The sequence below is a fragment of the Chlorocebus sabaeus genome, chromosome 28 (genome assembly GCF_047675955.1).
Source record: "Chlorocebus sabaeus isolate Y175 chromosome 28, mChlSab1.0.hap1, whole genome shotgun sequence".
Classification (NCBI taxonomy): Eukaryota; Metazoa; Chordata; class Mammalia; order Primates; family Cercopithecidae; genus Chlorocebus; species Chlorocebus sabaeus.
The window spans coordinates 1,214,623-1,228,107 of NC_132931.1; the positions used below are offsets into that span (position 1 = coordinate 1,214,623).

The following is a 13,485-nucleotide window of genomic DNA, read 5'->3' on the forward strand; positions in this document are numbered from 1 at the left end:
TTTCACTATGTTGGCCAGGCTGGCCTCAAACTCCTGACCTCGTGATCTGTCTGCCACAGCCTCTCAAAGTGCTGGGATTCCAGGTGTGAGCCACTGTGACTGGCCTCATGCTTTTCTTTTACCCTTCTTAGGTTCAGTGACGAGGGCCTGCAAATTAAACTGACAAAAGACAGATTAACAGGAGAAAAGTTTTTTTTTTTTTTCTTTGAGACACAATTTTGCTCGTTACCCAGGCTGGAGTGCAATGGCGTAATCTTAGCTCACTGCAACCTCCACCTCCTGGGCTCAAGCAGTTCTCTTGCCTCAGCCTCCTGAGTAGCTGGGATAACAGGCACCTGCCACCATGCCCAGATAATTTTTTTATTTCTAGTAGAGACTGCATTTCACTGTGTTAGGCAGGCTGGTCTCAAACTCCTGACCTCAGGTGATCCTCCAACCTCGGCCTCCCAAAGTCCTGGGATTACAGGGGTGAGCCACTGCACCTGGCCAATTTAATAAGGTTTCTTAGTCTCGTGTGATAAGAGTTATCTGCCAGTTGCTTTCAGAGAACTAAAATAAATTTCCTTTACAAAAGGGAAATTTATGCTCCAATTTTAGGGAGAAAGGGGGAGGACAGAGAGCTCCTATGTTTGCTGTTTGTGTCTTAATTGCCTTCAGCTCAAAATAAGCCTTATGCCAAAATGGCATATTTGAGGGTGGCATATTCTGAACACTTCATGTGTAATTGATTGCCAGACTCTCACTAAACTGTAACCCCAAATAATGGTAGCAGGGCCCGGTCGTGGTGGCTCACGTCTGTAATCCCAGCACGTTGGAAGGCTGAGGCAGATGGATCACTTAAGGCCAGGAGTTCAAGACCAGCCTGACCAATATGGTGAAACCCTGTCTCTATTAAATACAAAAATTAGTCAGGCATGGTGGCACGTGCCTGTAATCTCAGCTACTCAAGAGGCTGAAGCGTGAGAATCACTTGAACCTTGAACCCAGGAGGCGGAGGTTGCAGTGAGCCAAGATTGTGCCACTGCACTCCAGCCTGGGCAACAGAGTGAGACTCTGTCTCAAAAAAAAGAGGGAATGGTAGCAGGGACTGTCTCGGTCACTGCTGTGTCCTCAGAGCCTATGACGGGGCCTGGTGTGGGGCTTTGGCAAAGCCTGTGCACTGGTTCCCCTGGATACTGCAAGAGTTCTCTATCCCTTGAAGAAGGTGCTTGCTCTGGGAAAGGGACTTGGGAGGGTGGCAGGAAGCTGGTAGCCCTTCTAGCGTCTTTTTTTTTTGAGATGGAGTCTCACTCTGTCGCTCAGGCTGGAGTGCAATGGCATGATTTCGGCTCACTGCAACCTCCACCTCCTCTGTTCCAGTGATTCTCTTGCCTTAGCCTCCCAAGTAGTTGGGATTACAGGTGCCCACCATGACGCCCAGCTAATTTTTATATTTTTAGTAGAGACGGGGTTTTGCCATGTTGGTCAGGCTGGTCTCGAACTCCTGATCTCAGCTGATCCTCCTGCCTCGGCCTCCCAAAGTGCTGGGATTACAGGCATAAACCACTGCACTCTTTTTTTTTTTTTTTTTGACAAAATCTCACTCTTGTTGACCAGGCTGGAGTACAGTGGCACAATCTTGGCTCACTGCAACCTCTGCCTCCCAGGATTAAGCAATTCTCCTGCCTCCGCATCCTGAGGAACTGGGATTACAGGCGCCTGCCACCACACCTGGCTAATTATTGTGTTTTTAGCAGAGATGGGTTTCACCATGTTGGCCAGGCTGGTCTCAAACTCCTGACCTCAAGTGAACATCCTACCTTGGCCTCCCAAAGTGCTGGGATTATGGGTGTGAGCCAATGCACCTGGCCCCTTCCAGCCTCTTTAACCAGGGAGGGAAAGCTAAGACACAGGAGGAAATGGCATTCTTGAAGCAGGTCGCCAGGGGCCTGAGCAGTCCCTGTCCAGGTGGTAGGGTGTAGGTAGGGTAGTGTGGCAGTCAGTCCTGGTCTGCACTGGTGTCAGTGGTCAGCATCTGTGGGCAGGGAAGGGCCAACTGCTCCCTGAAGAACCTGCACTCAGTGTCTCTTGCCTGGAGCGTCTCCCAACTCTGAGAGTCCTACACTTGCCTAAGAAGTGAAGGCATACCCCTGGAACTATTCCACCCCATACTTAGAAGCTGGGTGCTTAGAAGCACCTATCACCCCTCTTTAGCGTAATCTAAGCCCCTCATCCTGTATCTCCTGAGTCTGAGAACTCAGCAGTTCTCAAACAGAATTTATTGGGGAGCCTTTTTTTTTTTGAGACCGAGCCTCGCTCTGTTGCCCAGGCTGGAGTGCAGTGGTGCGATCCCGGCTCACTGCAACCTCCACCTCCCTAGTTCAAGCAATTCCCCTGCCTCAGCCTCCCAAATAGCTGGGATTACAGGTGCATGCCACCATGCCCGGTTAATTTTTTTGTATTTTTTAGTAGAGACAGGGTTTCACCATGTTGACCAAACTGGTCTCGAACTCCTGACCTCAGGCAATCCACCTGCCTCGGCCTCCCAAAGCGCTGGGATTATAGGCATGAGCCACTGTGCCCGGCTTTTTTTTTTTTTTTTTTTTTTTTAGAGACAGGGTATTCTTCGGTTGCCCAGGCTGGAGTGCAGTGACATGATCATAGCTCACTGCAGTCTCAAACTCCTGCGCTGGAGTAATTCTCCCACCTCAGCCTCCCCAGTAGCTGGGACTACAGGTACACACCACACACCTAGTTAACTATTTTTGTAGAGAGCGAGTCTCATTACGTTGTCCAGGCTGGTCTCAAACTCCTGGCCTCAAGAGATGTTCCTGCCCAGCCTCTCAAGTAGCTGGGACTGCAGGCATGCATTACCATGCTGACTTTTTTTTTTTTGAGACGGAGTCTTGCTCTGTCTCCCAGGCTGGCGTGCAGTTGCGTGATCTCGGCTCACTGCAAGCTCCTCCTCCTGTATTCACACCATTCTCCCACCTCAGCCTCCCGAGTAGCTGGGACTACAGCGGCCCACGACCACGCCTGGCAAATTTTATTTTTGTATTTTTTGTAGAGAGGGGGTTTCACCGTGTTAGCCAGAATGGTCTGGATATCCTGACCTTGTGATCCACCCATCTCAGCCTTCCAAAGTGCTAGGATTAAAGGTGTGAGCCACTGTGCCTGACTTTTTTTTTTTTTTAAGTGGAGACAGGGTCTCTCTCTGTTGCCCAGGCTGGAACTCTTGGCCTCAAGCGATCCTCTACCTTGGCCTCCCACAGTGCTAGGATTACAGGTGTGAACCACCTCGCATAGTTCTATTATTATTATTATTTTTTTAATGAAGTGTAACAAACATACAGAAAAGACCAGGCACGGTGGCTCACTCCTATAATCCCAGCACTTTGGGAGTCTAAGGCGGGAGGATCACTTGAGCCCAAGAAGTTCAACACCAGCCTGGGCAATACAGTGAGACCCCTGTCTCAATTAAAGAAAAATAAAATAAAATTTAAAAAAAATACAGAAAAGCCCACATGTATATGTAGCTTGATGAAATTTCACAAAGTAAATAAACCAGCTAATTGCACCCAGTTCAAGAAACAGCACACCACCAACCAGTCTCTCTGAAGACACCCTAATGCTGCCTGTTAATCACCAGCCCACCCCGTCTCACTGGAGGGGTTGTGAGGAGTTCCTCCCAGATCTTCTCTTTCCTAAAACTGCTGAGAGGCTTGTGTTGACTGAGCTATGCAGGTAGTTTAGATGCATGGTGAGGTTTGGAAAACATTCCTGGAAGCCTTACCGTCTCCTTGGTCATAAGTAAAACTAGAGGATGCTTTGCTTTCAGCCTGGAACACAGCACAGCTGTCTGGCTGCGTTTCCCCATGGAGCAGTGGGCATTTCCTGAATCTGGGGTCTGCAGAGCACGTGGTGACAGTCCCCGGGTTCAGGAAGCTCAGTTGGTCGGCTCCAGCCTGGGCATGTGGCCCTCTCTCCCTGGAAGAAGTTGCATGAAGAGGTATTTTTGGAAGGTGCAGGAATTCTGTAGCCACTTGGAAAATGCCTGCTCATAGGCTGGGCTGAATTTTCATTTTCAAATGATGATGTGGCTGAGGGGCCTGACCTGCCCAGTTTTCCAGGATCTAGGGGTGGAGAAAGTCAGGAGTCCTACTCACTTCTTTCTTTTTCTTTAAATCGTATCACCCTTTTCTTTCTGCCTTAAATCCTTGTATCCTGCAAGCTTCAAGAGAACTGCGAGGTGTCTCCCGCAGGTCATTGGCTCTCTGATGCTGTGTGCAGGTAAGTGTTTCATCTTGTCCCAAATGAGCCAGGGCTTTTAGGCCACTTTAGGTCGAGTGAAAGTTTAACTCTCAGTTCTTCGTCAAAGATCTTTGGCCCTGGAGTCCTCACCTGGAGTTTCCCTGTCCTTTCCTGGCAGGACCCTGAGTGACCTAAGTGTCCTCCTGTTCTCCCTGGGTCCCGGCTCCGGTGCCCTGCTGGCCTTCTTTGACAATTGCAGCATTTGCTGTTCATCTAGCCATTCATTACCTGTCCATCCATCCATCCATCCATCCATCCATCCATCCATCCATCCAGTGCCAGGCCAGTTGCTGCTGGTTGTGACAGACACATTCATCTCCTTCTTCTTCTTCTTTTTTTTTTTTTTTTTTTTTTTGAGATGGAATCTTGCTCTGTCGCCCAGGCTGGAGTGCAGTGGCAGGATCTCAGCTCACTGCAACCTCCACCTCCTGGGCTCAAGTGATTCTCCTGCCTCAGCCTCCTGAGTAGCTGGGATTACAGGCGCCCATGACCACACTCAGCTAATTTTTGTATATTTAGTAGAGACGAGGTTTCATTATGTTGACCAGGCTGGTCTCGAACTCCTGACCTCAAGTGCCTCACCTCCCAAAATTCTGGGATTACTGGCATGAGCCACTGCGTCTGGCCTCAAATTTTTCATTTCTGAGGGACTCCCCATCTCTGCCATTTCCCACCTCTGCCGCCATCTTCCCTCCATGCCAGACCCCAGAATGAAAATGTCACAAAGAGAGCTTTGCTGCATTTGTGTCCTTTTTTTTTTTTTTTTTCTGAGACGGAGTCTTGCTTTGTCACCTAGGCTGTAGTGCAATGGCGCGATCTTGGTTCACTGCAGCCTCTGCCTCCCGGGTTCAAGCAATTCGACTGCCTCAGCCTCCTGAGTAGCTGGGACTACAGCAGGGCGGCACCATGCCCGGCTAATTGCTGTAGTTTTAGAGAGGAGGTTTCACCATGTTGGCCAGGATAGTCTTGATCTCCTGACCTCATGATGCGCCAGCTTTGGCCTCCCAAAGTGCTGGGATTACAGGCGTGAGCCACTGCGCGGGGATCGTGTCCTTCTTAAGAGCAAAGCAACGCCAACAACCCCCAAAGCAAAAGCGCTGGAGGGCAAAGCTGCCTTTTCAGTTCTCAAAGCCTGCACATTCCTAGGTATGTTGCATAGACTTTCCCTCCAGGAGGTGAGGTTGCTGTAGTAAGGAGTCTTCACTCCTCCTTGGCCAGCTATTCTCTAGCGGTGAATTCCCAAGGCAGACGCGGTGCAAAGCCTGGCCTAGAGGAGAGAAACTCGCAGCTCTCACTGGGATGGCAGCAAGCACTGGTCCATTTCCTCTGCTTCTGAGCCATGCCAGGGTTGCGTAGGCTGTTTGGAAGAAATAGGCTGTGAGCCCTTTGAATTGCCTAAAGAGGGGGCAAAGCCATCTATACTCTCAGGTGAGGTTATCTTTTATTTTTTATTTTTTTGAGACAGAGTCTTGCTCTGTCGCTCAGGCTGGAGTGCAGTTGTGCAGTCTTGGCTCACTGCAGCCTCCACATCCTGGGTTCAAACGATTCTTCTGCCTCAGCCTCCCGAGTTGCTGGGATTACAGGTGTGCACCACCACACCTGGCTAATTTTTGTATTTTTAGTAGAGATTGGGTTTTACCATGTTGACCAGGCTGGTCTCGAACTACTGACCTCAAGTGATCCACCCTCCTTGGACTCCCAAAGTGCTGGCATTACAGGTGTGAGCCACCGTGCCTGGCCAGTGCCCTCTGGTGAGGTTATCTAATTCTGGGCTGATCACCTGGAGAGGTGAGGCCCAGGAGGGGAATTAGAAACACAGAAAGAATGTTCAGAATCTATGAGGCTCATTAAATTACACAGAGAAATAGAAATGTGATGTGAACCAGATGTGCATACAGGCTTGGAAAGTTTTTCAGGAACGAGTTTTCCTTTTAAAAAAAGTTATGTATTCATTCCTTGTAAATAGGTAATCCAGGCCAGGCATGATGGCTCATGCCTATAATCCCAGCACTTTGGGAGGCCAAGGTTGGAGGACTGCTTGAGCCCAGGAGTTCAAGACCAGTTTGGGCAACATAGCAAGATCCCATCTCTAAAAAAAAAAAAAAGAATAAAAGACTGGGCACGGTGGCTCACACCTGAAATCAGCACTTTGGGAGGCCAAGGTGGGCAGATCACATGAGGCCAGGAGTTTAAGACCAGCCTGGGCAACATAGTGAAACCCTGTCTCTACTAAAAACACAAAAATTAGCTGGGCATGGTGGCGGGCATCTGCCATCCCAGTTACTCGAGACGCTGATGCAGGAGAATTGCTTGAACCCAGGAGGCAGAGGTTGCAATAAGCTGATATTGTGCCATTGCACACCAGCCTGGGCAACAGACCGAGACTCTGTCTCAAAAAAAAAAAAAAAAAAAAAAAAAAGCAGGGAATGGGTGGCGTGCACCTGTAGTCTTAGCTACTCAGGAGGCTGAGGTGGGAGGATCGCTTGAGCCCAGGCGTTTGAGGCTGCAGTGAGCTATGACTATGCCACTGTACTCCAGTCTGGGTGACAGAATGAGGCCTTGCCTATTAAAATAAGAGAAAAAAAAAAAAAGGTAATCCAAGTACATAGCATATAATTTTTTTTTTTTTTTTTTTTTTTTGAGACAGAGTCTCACTCTGTCACCCAGACTGGAGTGCAGTGGCATGATCTCTGCTCACTGCAAGCTCCGCCGCCTTCTGGTTCACACCATTCTCCTGCCTCAGCCTCCCTAGAAGCTGGGACTACAGGCACCCGCCACCACGCCCGGCTAATTTTTTTGTATTTTTAGTAGAGACGGAGTTTCACCATGTTCGCCAGGATGATCTCGATCTCCTGACCTCGTGATCTGCTCGCCTTGGCCTCCCAAAGTGCTGGGATTACAGGTGTGAGCCACCGTGCCCGGCCAGCACATAATTTTTTAAGGTGCCAAAGAGTACATAGCGAAGAATTAGTCTTTTTCCTACTCCTGTGCCCAAGTCCTTCAGTTTCCCTCTCAGAGACAAAACTGTTATCAACTTAATGTGTGCATCTTTTTTGATATTGCCTCTGAAAATAAGAAGTGTGTGTGTGTGTGTGTGTGTGTATTTTAAATATATACAAATGGGTATATTATACACACTGTTTTGAACTTTGTTCTTTTCACTTGAGTATATTTTGGAGTCTTTTTTCCTACTAGCAGATGTACTATATGTGTTGGGGCAGATTTAGAAAGCAGGAAAAGTTCATCTTGTTCTCAATAACCCTGAGCTTTGCTTCAGATCAAGCTGCTTCTTACTTCTGCCTCAAAGGCTGGACCCTGTCAGCTACAGACAGTGTAGTCCCTGGGTCGCCTGAAGCTGTCCTGCTCAGTGAGACATCCTGCCATGTGACAGGTTTCACTGAAAGGATTGTGTCCTTTGTTCTTACTGAATTCCCACATCTAGAATTCGTTCTCACAGTTTAATACGTGGTAGGAGGACCAGTGTCAGCTCCCCACGTGGTTACTCAATTCTTCTTCCAGGTCTTATAGGTGGGGGAAGGACTTTCTGGGCAGTGTGGGAGATCATCTCACATCTCCATCTCCACGTTGTGGAGACAGCCTGGCAGGGGCTGTGCACCAGCGGTGGCTTCTGTATTACTGAGGTCATGGTGAGTCCTTTTCCTGAAGAGGTCTGAAATGTAGAAAGCAGAATGGAACTTGGCCCTTGCTTAACTGGTTAGAGGATCGCCTGAGGTCAGGAGTTCGAGAATAGCTTGGGCAACATAGCGAGACCCTGTCTCTAAAAACAAAACAAAGGCTGGGTGCGGTGGCTCACACCTGTAATCCCAACACTTTGGAAGGCGGAGGCAGGCGGATCATCTGAGGTCAGGAGTTCGAGACTAGCCTGGCCAACATGGCGAAACCCTGTCTCTACTAAAACTACAAAAAAAAAAAAAAATTATCTGGGTATGGTGGCAGGCACCTGTGATCCCAGCTACTGGGGAGACTGAGGCTGAAGAATCACTTGAACCTGGGAGGTAGAGGTTGCAGTGAGCCAAGATCATACCATTGCACTCCAGTCTGGGCAACAAGAGCGAAACTCCATCTCAAAACAAAAACAAACAAACAACAAAATTGCTGTCTACCGTCTTATAGTCAGTTTTCTTATCTGTGTGGGTGTGTGGGTGTATACATACATATATATATATTTGTTTGTTTGTTTGTTTTGGGTGAGAGGCAAGGTCTCGCTCTGTCACCCAGGCGGGACTGCAGTGGTGCCATCACATCTCACTGCAGCCTAGAACTCCTGGGCTCACAGGATCTTTCTGCCTGGCCTTCCCAAAGTGCTGGGATTATAGGAGTGAGCCACCACACCCAGTCAGCTGGTTATCTGTAGAAGGAGATATATGTACCTTAGACAGTTGCTGTAAAGATCAAATGAGGTCCACACAAAAACTTCTACACAAATGTTCATAGCAGCATCATGAATAATAGCCAAAAAAGTAGAAACAGATGTCTATCAGTGGATTAATGGATAAATAAAAGGTGATGTCCAGCCAGGAATGGTGGCCATGCCTGTAATCCCAGCACTTTGGGAGGCCAAGGCAGGCAGATCACTTGAGGCCAGGAGCTGAAGATCAGCCTGGGCAACTTGATGAAACCCCATCTCTACTAAAAATACAAAAATTAGCCAGGCATGGTGGCACATGCCTGTAATACCAGCTCCTTTGGAGGCTGAGGCACGAGAATCACTTGAGCCCGGGAGGTGGAGGTTGCAGTGAGCCAAGATCACATAACTCCACTCCAGCCTGGGAGACAGAATGAGATTCTTCTCAAAAAAAAAAAAAAAAAAAAAAAGTGATGTCCGTACAATGGAATATTATTTGGCCATAACAAGGAATGAAGTGCCGATACATGCTACGACATGGATGAACTTTGAAAATATTATACTATGTGCAAAAGAAGGTAGTTACCTTCTTGGGTTCAAGCAATTCTTCTGCTGCAGCCTCCCGAGTAGCTGGGACGACAGGCGTCCACCACCATGCCCAGTTAATTTTTGTATTTTTAGCAGAGACGGGATTTTACTATGTTGGCCAGGCTGGTCTCGAACTCCTGACTTCAGGTGATTCACTAGACTTGGCTTCCCCAAATGCTGTAATTAGAGGCGTGAGCCACCGCACCTGGCCTAGTAGGCAGCAATTTTGAATACAGCTGTTAGATTCTGCACTCATGCCTTCTCTAATCCATGTCAACACAGTAGAAATAATTGCTTTGACAGAACCTGGTGTAGACGTGTCTCCAGGAAGAAACTGTAAAATGAATGGATCATTTTGTGAAATGTCTGCCCTTTCCCCACCTTTCTTTTGCCTTTGCCTTTTTCTCCCTTCCTAGTTTTTCTTTCTTTCTTTTAGGGCGTCAGCCCCCCACCTCTGTGGTTGGGAGGGACTATTGCACGTCTACACTCTCGGTGCGGATGAAATAGTGTTTGCGTTCGTTATCTGCATTTGCGCGTTATCTCCCCCAGGAGATGACAGCTCCTCTGCCAGCAGCTGGCAACGGTGGGCTCTGAAGCAGAGGAGGGGAACTATCAGGAAAAACTCATTTTATTGTCCTGTCCTAGGGTTTCACTGATGAAGGCCTCTGGGCTACCCACGTGTGGGGTGGGGGCGGTGAGACTGCCACCTGCCCGCGGCTCCCCTGCAGCCAAGCCACGCGCGCCGTTGCTAGGGCAACCACCCCGCCAGGCCGGCGGCTGCCGGGAAGCCCCCTCGGGAGCGCGCACGGGCAGGGCTGTGGGGGCGCGGGCCGGCTGCGACGTCAGACCCCCGCCCCTCGGCGCCGGCCGGACCCAGCTCCATCCCCAGCTCCACCTACCTCAGTGGGCAGCCGGCCGGAACCCACGAATCAGAGCAGCCGACACATCGCCCGCTCAGCCAATCGCAGCAGTTGTGTGATCCCGCCACCGCCCCGGACCCTGGAGGTCCGCGCTGAGGCGGCGACCGCGGGAGTCGCTGCTGAGGCGGCCTCGGGTGCGGGTCGGAACGGCGCTCTTCTGCGGGGCCGGTCCGGGCTGGCAGCTGCTGGCGCCTGGCGGTGAGGGCGGGCTCCCGAGTGGCCCCCCACCGAAGGCGGTGGGACTAGTGGCTGAGGCCAGGATGCCGTCCAGGCGACGCGGCGGCTCCTCACTCATCCCAGGTAAGGGGGACGCGGCGCTCGCTGCGGCTCCGCTCGCCTCTCGTCTCCTCACTCCCGGCCCCGAGCCCCGTGCTGGCATCCGTTGGCCCCTTGTCGCCTCCTGCCCGCTCCCTCCCGGTTGTCCAACCCCGCCCCCGAGCGCGGAGCCCCGGGTCTGGCCCGTCCGGCCCCTGCTCCCACGCCCCTTCCCCCATCGCCGGCGTTTCCCGGGCTCGGCTTCTCCCCAGCCGCGGGGGCTTCTCCCCTCTGCCCCTTCTCTCCCTTCTCGCAGCCCTGGGACCACGTCCTAGCCCCGCAGTCCCCAGGGATGAGACCCTCGTCTCGCCGGGATCGGATATTTGCCCTCACCTCTACCCCGGCTGCGCTTCTCGAGCTCATCGCCCCATCATCCTACCCTTTGTACGTTGTCCTGTCTGCATGGCAGTCCCCTGCCCCGCTCCAGGTGTCCCTGGGTCTTGCCCTTTTGCTCCTAAGTACCTTCCTTTCCCAACTCGCCTCTTCTCCTCACTTTGACCACCCACCATCGCGATCTCTTTTTCCTTCCCTTACACTTAAACCTCCAGACACTTTCCCACTCTCTGGAATGCCGGATCCGTCGTTTTTTGTTTTTTGTTTTTTTAAGAGAGAGTCTCGCTATGTTGCCTAGGCTGGCCTCGAACTCCAGGCCTCAAGCGATCCTTCTGCCTCGCCCTCCAAAGTTTTGGGATTACAGGCGTGAGCCACTGCGCCCGGCTCAGGTCCATAGTGTAATATCTTCATTCGTCCTTACATGAGCTGCACCCCATAACATGTAAACTCTTTTGCCCAGAGTCTAGCACACAGTAGGCCTGGCATATGCTGGGTGGTCACGCATGTTAGCCTCTTCCTCCTTCCAGGCCTTTTGTACTTTCCAGATGATGGTAGCAAGAAGTCCATTGTCCACAGGGATTTGACTCTGCTTGAAGAATGGTATGGGAGATGGCAGGAGAAATTGGTGAACTCCAGTAAAGCGATTAAATGGTCACTTACTTACTGCATTCATTAAGAAGAAACAATTCTACTATCTGTGCCATGTATTGTTATGTTAATTGCCTTTGTAAAGCATTCTTAGGCTGCTAGTCAGCGAGCTTTGCAGTATAATTACTTCCCATCCCGTCTCCATCCCCATCTACAGTGTTTAGGGAACCTTTCTTTTTAGGAAAGAAAGAGCCCCTACCTCCCAGCTAAAATGGCATAGTATTTAAGCAATGTTTCACGTGGTTATCTATTAGCTGGATAGTCCAGGGAGCTTCAATGAATTTTCATCCTTTAAGAACCAGAAGGAATCAGGATTTGGATTTCCTGGAATCAGCTGCTGTACAGACCAAATATGCTTGAGAATGAAACTTCTGACAAGTCCTGTAAGAGTGAAAGAGGAATTATCCACCCCTCTCCTTCCGCCTCTCCAAGCACTCGTTCTCGGAGGAAGTAGCAAGTCGATTTTTAAAAAAGAGTAAAATACGTTTGACTTTTTAAAATGATAAAAGCATTGTCATTGGCCCTGTACTATTCTTGCCACCTTTGCCCTGATGGTCTCAAGCCTGGACAATCAGCTTTTTCTGCTCCTGGGCTCCCAGGGCAGGCTGGCGAAAATCATGTAACTAAGCTGCTGGGTGCTGTTTCTGCACTTCTGGATCCTGGAGATCCTTTGACTTACTTTCTAGATTCCTCTTATGTCCTAAAATCTAAATGGCTGTTTATAGATCTTCACCGTTCTTCTCTGAGTCTTTGTCCTACTCTTGCCTTTGCTTCATTGCTTATTTTGCCACTTAACTCCACAGAAGAAATTGGTGGGCATCGGCCCTGAACTCTTAAGGAGCTGTCATTTTTGTCTGTGCCTGTCTGTACCTGATTTCTAATATCCTTTCCTTTGATCTCAGAGGAAGAGGGGTCTTCCTTTCTAAAGCTAATCTCTTCCCATCTTATTATTTTTTCTGTTGGACGGTATACATCCTCAGGTTTCCATCATTCAGACCAAAACAAAGCTTTTCTTGATGCTTCCCTTTTCTTTTTTTATTCTTCTCAGATTAACGTGGCATTCCTTAGGGTTTCATTTTTGTTCTTTTCTCTAATTTCCTTGTGTGATTACATGTCCTTTCATGGCTTCAAATAGCACCTGTATATTTATGGTTTTTGAAGACGTCTATTTGGTCCCCATTTCTCTGGAACCTCAGGTTCTAATTTTCATCTGCCTTCTGCATAGCTGTATGTGGATGCTTGATTACTTCAAATGTGGTTACCTTTTCCTTCCCTTTCTTTCCACCCATAGCCCCCTTCAAGCACATATACAAACATTCGTATTTTAAGATCTTTACTCTAGAAACCTTAAAATCATCTTCTTTTCTCCTCACATTAAGTCTAGCATAGATTCTATTGTTGCTACCTCAGATCTTTTTTTTCCCTCTCTTCATAAGATCTTTTTTTTCCTCTCTCTTCATTGCCAGAAGACTGGTTCAGACCTTGGTTATGCTTTTTCTGAACCTCTGGGTCCTGTAGTTCTACTTCATCCTCCACATTGCTGCTGGAATTGGTTCCATTTCTGAGACGTCAATCTGATCATGCTGCTTGTTTTCTTTAAAAATTCTCATCAGCTCCCAAACCCTTAGTATGTTGAGCCAGTCCTTCCAGGCCTTCTGCAGCATGGGCGCATCTCCTTCCTGGATCCTTCGTGATCCAGAGAAAAAAGTGGTAAAGAAACAGACCATTCACTATAGTACAATCAAGACTTTGACAAAGATGACTACAGGGTGTTCTGGGAGCATCACCCTGGAGTGAGGACATGTTTCTGTCGACAGGCATCTAGGCCTTTTTCTGACTACCCTTTCTCCTCAGTTTGGGTTAGGTGACTTTTCTTTGTGTTCCCACAGCGCTCTGTACATACTTCCATCTCCATTTTTACCACTCATGCCATTTTTACTTTTTTTTTTTTTTTTTTTTTTTTTGAGACACAGTCTTGGTCTGGTGCCCTGGCTGGAGTGCAGTGGTGCCATCTCAGTTCACTGC

General features: G+C 49.2%; 1 protein-coding gene across 1 annotated transcript in view; it reads left to right on the forward strand.

The window, feature by feature from the left end:
* The first annotated feature begins 10,255 nt into the window (after window positions 1–10,255).
* Window positions 10,256–13,485, forward strand: part of TPST1 (tyrosylprotein sulfotransferase 1) — a 140,727-nt gene continuing 137,497 nt past the window's right edge. The window contains exon 1 of the mRNA XM_008018263.3: window positions 10,256–10,464. The gene's annotated coding sequence lies outside the window, so the exon portion shown is untranslated. The remainder of the gene's footprint in view (window positions 10,465–13,485) is intronic.